The sequence below is a fragment of the Aricia agestis genome, chromosome 15 (assembly GCF_905147365.1).
Source record: "Aricia agestis chromosome 15, ilAriAges1.1, whole genome shotgun sequence".
Taxonomy (NCBI): Eukaryota; Metazoa; Arthropoda; class Insecta; order Lepidoptera; family Lycaenidae; genus Aricia; species Aricia agestis.
The window spans coordinates 10,900,094-10,905,958 of record NC_056420.1 but is presented as its reverse complement, the minus strand read 5'-3'; the positions used below and the strand labels follow the sequence as shown (position 1 = coordinate 10,905,958).

The 5,865-nt window shown below is 35.5% G+C and overlaps 1 non-coding gene across 1 annotated transcript; it reads left to right on the top strand.

Moving 5' to 3' along the window:
• Positions 1 to 1,612: 1,612 nt before the first annotated feature.
• On the top strand, positions 1,613 to 1,684 carry Trnad-guc. Its single transcript has one exon. It is a non-coding gene; the product is annotated as a tRNA-Asp (tRNA).
• The last annotated feature ends 4,181 nt before the right edge of the window (positions 1,685 to 5,865 follow it).

Genomic DNA, 5,865 nt, shown 5'->3' with positions numbered 1-5,865 from the left:
CACACAACAAGACCTTTGCTTCTTGCAGTCGGTTAAAAAACCATTCACGCCGGTGGCCCGGGAGAGATTAGCATATTTTCCTCATTAACCGGCCCTAGGCTAGCGTGAGTTGAGTAACACAACTTCCTTCCGCGCAGTCAGTCAAGTGTGTATGTCCTTCCTTGTTGAGTAATTCCCATTTCGTAAGCGTTTTCGACTTTATGACCCAGAACCAGTTAAAACAGTTTGATTAATTAAAAATACCTGCGCTGATAGGTGCAGATATGGTGTCCTTTTAGTATTAATCATGTTTTGCCAAAAGAATAGTAAAAAGAATAAAATTAAACACTTATAAGTTTTCAAAACAGGATATAATGTCACGCTCATGCTTCGTCATATATTATACAGGAAAAAGTGCCAGATACGTCTATTCAACATGGCCAATGGAGATATTATATGTAGCTCATATCCAAATGGCATAAAAAACGCTAAAGTCATGTCTACTACACTACACTACTAAACAAGTGTCAAAGACTTTACCTCGATAAAAAATGTCTATAATATTTAAATGCTATAAAATAGGATAAATTACTGCAATTTTTCCACGCTACAGACAGCACCAGCATAGACAGTAAACAAAAAGTTTTATTGTACGTTTGACAACGTTTCTGTCTATATTCTAATAGTTGGGGAGAAGAATAGGGGACTTCGGGACAAGCTCGAGCGTGTCAGTTTAAGCTTGTGTAGGCTTCCGACATGTGTCTAGTTATTATGTTATAGAAATCTCATTTCTCACGTGGTGGGTTAAATTTTTTCTTTTGAATATTGAAATGTCATCGGATCTGTCAGATTAAGCTAGAGGATGTTTAGTATACCCCGAAGAAGCTCCCATATAAAGCTCTGACGATTCAAAGGTTAGGTAAGCCTGTTGGAACATTTTAAAATATACAAAAAGCTTCATATTTTCCTAACTAAGCTTCACAGATATTTTATTTTGCACTAAACTTAATGATTTAGTCTTTTTTGTCTAAAATATATTTATAATTTACTTAAATAAGCAATTTTCTGGATATATTTTCTTCTTCAAAACTTTAAAATGGCTGCAGTTTCTGAACCCACCCCTAAAATAAAAAACGCTCTTATTATTTTTGTATCAGTTTTACCTAATTTAAAAAACCTACTAGGTCTCCATGACGCTCGAGTGACTACAAAAATAGCATCCTCCCCTCCCCTACTATAATAATGTCTATCAGAATAATATTATGACGTAATGAATAATACAAAATCGTTTATACAAAATAGTCGTCAGCATGCAAAGACTTCTATTTAAACTGAGATTTAAATAGAAGTCCTTGGCAACATGTCGGATTTTGGTCGGACTATTTACTGTATGTAAGTACTAGTATCGCCTTCTTCTCCGACCTTCGCGGACTATATTATTATTAACTATAAAGACTTTTATCAACAGTCCGTTTCTTTCTGCGCGACACCGCAGTAATAAATTTAGATAAGCCAACGCTACGTGGCTTCTTTTATCTGATGGTCTGTCAAGGTCAATTTTATCACGAATAATTGCAAAAAAGTACATTGGTAAAAACTACTAGGTACTAAAATTTGTCATTGCCAGTCATCATCTTCGGTAGTATAGTGGTCAGTATCCCCGCCTGTCACGCGGGAGACCGGGGTTCGATTCCCCGCCGGAGAGTACCTTTTTACTTAGGACTTACGGCTTTTTTTTTTACCCAGCGAATGCCTAAGCCTATTTTGTTATCCATAGTTAATATTATAAATGTGAAAGTGTGTCTGCCTGTCTGTCTGTTACCTCTTCACGCCGAAACTGCTGAACCGATTTTGATGAAATTTGGAAAGAAGATACTTTGAGTAGTAGTAGAAGTACTTCCGGGTAAGGCCGTGTAGTACGATACTTACTTTTATCCCAGCTATTTACTTTTATTACAGCAGTAATAATATAATACTTTTATCCCAGAAAAATATACGGTTCTCGCGCAATGAACTATGTAAATTAGGTGCAACGGAGTTGCTGGCATCAACTAGTATTATATATCGCAGTCATCTGGTTGAATCAGCGATTTGATAGAATGACTAGCGTATTCATTAAAATTTAATGAATATGCTAGTCATGTCAATGATTAAATGAAACCATTTAGTTTAATAACTAAAGGCCAACTCGTCACGTCGTTGACTGTAATATTTAACGCCTAAACTAAAGGCTAACTCGTCAAGTCTTTACCTGTAAATTAAATGGTTTCATTCAATGAATTCGCTAGTCATTCCATCAAATAGTAGATTCACCAGTTGACTGCGACATATATACCTACGAGCTTTTGCACGCAGCTTCACTCGCGTTAAGAAGTATTATTATATACAAACTTTCATCCCCTATTTGAACCCCTTGGGGTTGGAATTTATCAAAAAACCTTTCTTAGCGAATGCCTAAGTCATAACATCTACCTGGATGCCAAATTTCAGCCCGATCCGTCCAGTGGTTTGGGCCGTGCGTTGATAGATCACTATGTCAATCAGTCAGTCAGTCACCTTTGAGTTTTATATATATAGATTACCTACGAACGTTAATTCTTGATCCTTTGGTTCACTTCTAGAACTTTGAGTTCATATACTTTTAGTTATTTTAATGTCACATTACTTAACATTATTTTAATTAAAGTCCTTTCCATAAAATGTACATTAGTCTGTCTTATCGTTGTTGATCATTAAATAATTGTTGAATTATTTCAAATATTCAATGAATTTTTATATTTTTTTTATTTTACGTAACCACATAACGTACTTAGGTCATGAAAATTATGTAAATGTTGTAGTGACAAGCTTTTTACATAAAGGTTTGTCTTCACTAGAAGTGCCAATACCGAAAATATAAATACGAATTAAGAACCTTCTCTTTTTTGGCAAACTCTTAAAAAAAGGTAAACGCACAAGAGTGCGCTTAGCGCTTATCTGCAGTTTTCACATTTTTCCGCTGATTTTCTTCCTTTTTACCCCCGACAAAAAAGAGGGGTGTTATAAGTTTGACGTGTCTGTCTGTCTGTGTGTGTATCTGTCCGTGGCATCGTAGCATCTAAACGGGTGGACAGATTTTGATCTAGTTTTTTTAATATGGGTGTTAACTCTGTCGAAATTGATAATTTCATAATGTGTTTCTACTTTTTATGCCTTTTTACCTATATTTTACTGTCAGTAAAATTGTAGTGGTTCCGTCATAATTCACAATATTATATTTTACGATAAGTATGTATCAGCGTAACACAGTAAAAATGTTTTGTTTCACGACATTCTTAAATGGTTTTAAAGAATATTCATTAGAATGTTTGAACATTTCAAATTCCACCGAGTTGCCTGTACCTGGTAATACTTTGCATAATTAGTGTCGTATATTTTAAATAATTGACAATAATTATATTATGTTTGTACGAAAAATGTTTATATCTAAGGTATTAATGTATAACCTAAAATATTATAAACTATTAACTTTTAATAGTTAACCAGAGTGGTAGGAGAAACACTTTGAAAAACGCTTTTTTGCAAAAACCTGTGATCTAAAGTGTAGTATCTACGTATTACATATTTTTTTCTTTATATATGTCTATAATTACACTAAAATGCGTTGACTATGTTTTTGCTAAGAACACTAAAATATACTCAAAATAATATTTACTTTTTATAAAAGCGTAAGTAATTAGATAAACTTCAATTTAAAAATGTCAGAATAAGGGCAGTAAGTTTTACCCTAATCACTAATGATAAGCCTCGAAGCGTTTAATGTGGACATAGGCTAGTTTACACATAGGTCAGTAGCCTAGAAACGCTTTAGACATAGGCTATTGTAGATCTAGACATTGGTTGTCGGTAGAACAAACGTTGATAAGAACGTATTTGTGCGGTGCGCCGCGTATCACTTTTTCTATTACGCGTCGCGGCCGGCCGGCGTTTGTGTCAGAACAGAAAATACATAGAGCCGATGCTTAGTTTTTATTTTCAAATAGATTTTGCTACGAATGAGATAAAGTTCTTTATCGATGAATTCTAGTGTCAAGCAACGTCAGATAAGGCTGAACATACAGAAAACAAGACCAAAAAGAAACTAAGAAGAAAACAAGTCATGGACAGAATCTGGAATAGGATGCTGATTGACACATAAACCAAACAGCCAGGACCAAAAATTTGACTTAAATACACAAGTAGGCACTAGGCAGTAGGCACTAGTTTGGAATTAGGATGTCAGCGGACTTCAGTTAGAATTCAAGGGAGTTTTAGTTTTCATCTATGAAGAGTGACTTAAGAGGAAGGTTTTTAACAATTCACTGTAGTATTTTATCTTTAGAACCCTGGATGGGCTCTTCGCTAGTATAAAATTTAGTTTGTTATTATTTTAAGCAATATTCCGCGAAATACTGCTAAAAATCGGCGCGGACGTTGTTCGTAGAGGCCACATCCTGAGGATGCTCCGGTGTTGGAGCGAAACGCGCGTCGAGGTTTTTAACCTGCATGGTGGTGAGGGGCCTTGCACGGATTTGCCAACATTATTGCCTGTGTGGTGGTGGTGTTTGCAGGTTCTTGCATGCTAGTGTACGCATGCCTATGCGCACACTCACTCATTTACTTAAAGGTGGAAGTTTATTTCGCGGAATTATATATAATACATTTTAAGCTATGGATTTCCGCAAAAGTAACGCCTGATTCCATTAACTCTTCGCTAGTATGTTCAAAATTTGATAACGTTCGTAATTATAACACTATTTTCAAAATTAAAAATAAAGCTCTACAAATTTTATCGTAGCAAGTCGACTCTACAGTTCTGTCCTATGCGGCGTGGACGCAGATTGTGCAACACAGTGTGACCACAGACCGAGACACATACATATTTATGAGGTGGCTCTAATATACAATTTCTATGTATTATCTTCATGTAATGCAGGAAGCACTTGATTGTCTTAACGGTCACCTGCGCCTGAGTCGCCACTCGCAGCGATAAAACGATAACGTGATCATTTTGATGTGAATTTGTAAAAGGAAACATTCGAAGTTGAGATTGGATGCTTAGATGATGAATGTTCGGTGGAAGTGTATCTGTTTATTACTTTTTCACGCCTTATAATGAAGATAGAGATACTTGCAGCTCCATAAAGGAAAAGAAATAGTTTTTATCACTGACATCATCATCAGCGACGATGTTGCTAACAATACCGTGATAAAAACTACGCGTTAAAGTAAAAAATCGTTTTGAATATGTTTTAGATCGCTTGTTTTCTATGAGAGGCTGGGCCGGCCTCTCATAGAAAACAAGAAATGGAACAGCAAGAAATGGAAAGGGCGTAAGCGACAAAATGGTTTTTGTCGCGTAATTTAAAAACCATAAATATATTACATATTATAAGCTTTGGGCAAATTATAATGTATGCTTGAACTAAACTGTGTACAAATTTTGGAAGCTAAAATCACTCTTCTCTGTTGGCAAAATTAGAATCCCTGTTTTTATAGAGGTCTTTTTGATTAATTATTCTGTGTTACAAAAGTTGACCAATCGTGTTTTGCTATGGGTAATTCAAAGATAAAGACATGATGAATACTGACAATGAACTTTAATTTCTTAGCTTTAGTCATTGTTGAGAAAAATCGATATCGCTGCAGCCAAATTATCAAGGCGTCACCTTAATACTTTCCTTTCTTGGAGCTGTATGTATCTCTAATTTTGCCTTCTCTGCTTCCTCTTTATGACATTTTGCCTCAGACTTATTAGGATTTAGCAAGATTTCAAGCTACCCCTTGTGCTTTCTTTTTCAAACGACGTCGCTTTTTTGCAGACGGAGGTCGAAAGGGATGAACAGGTAACCTAAAGCGGTTTAAAAG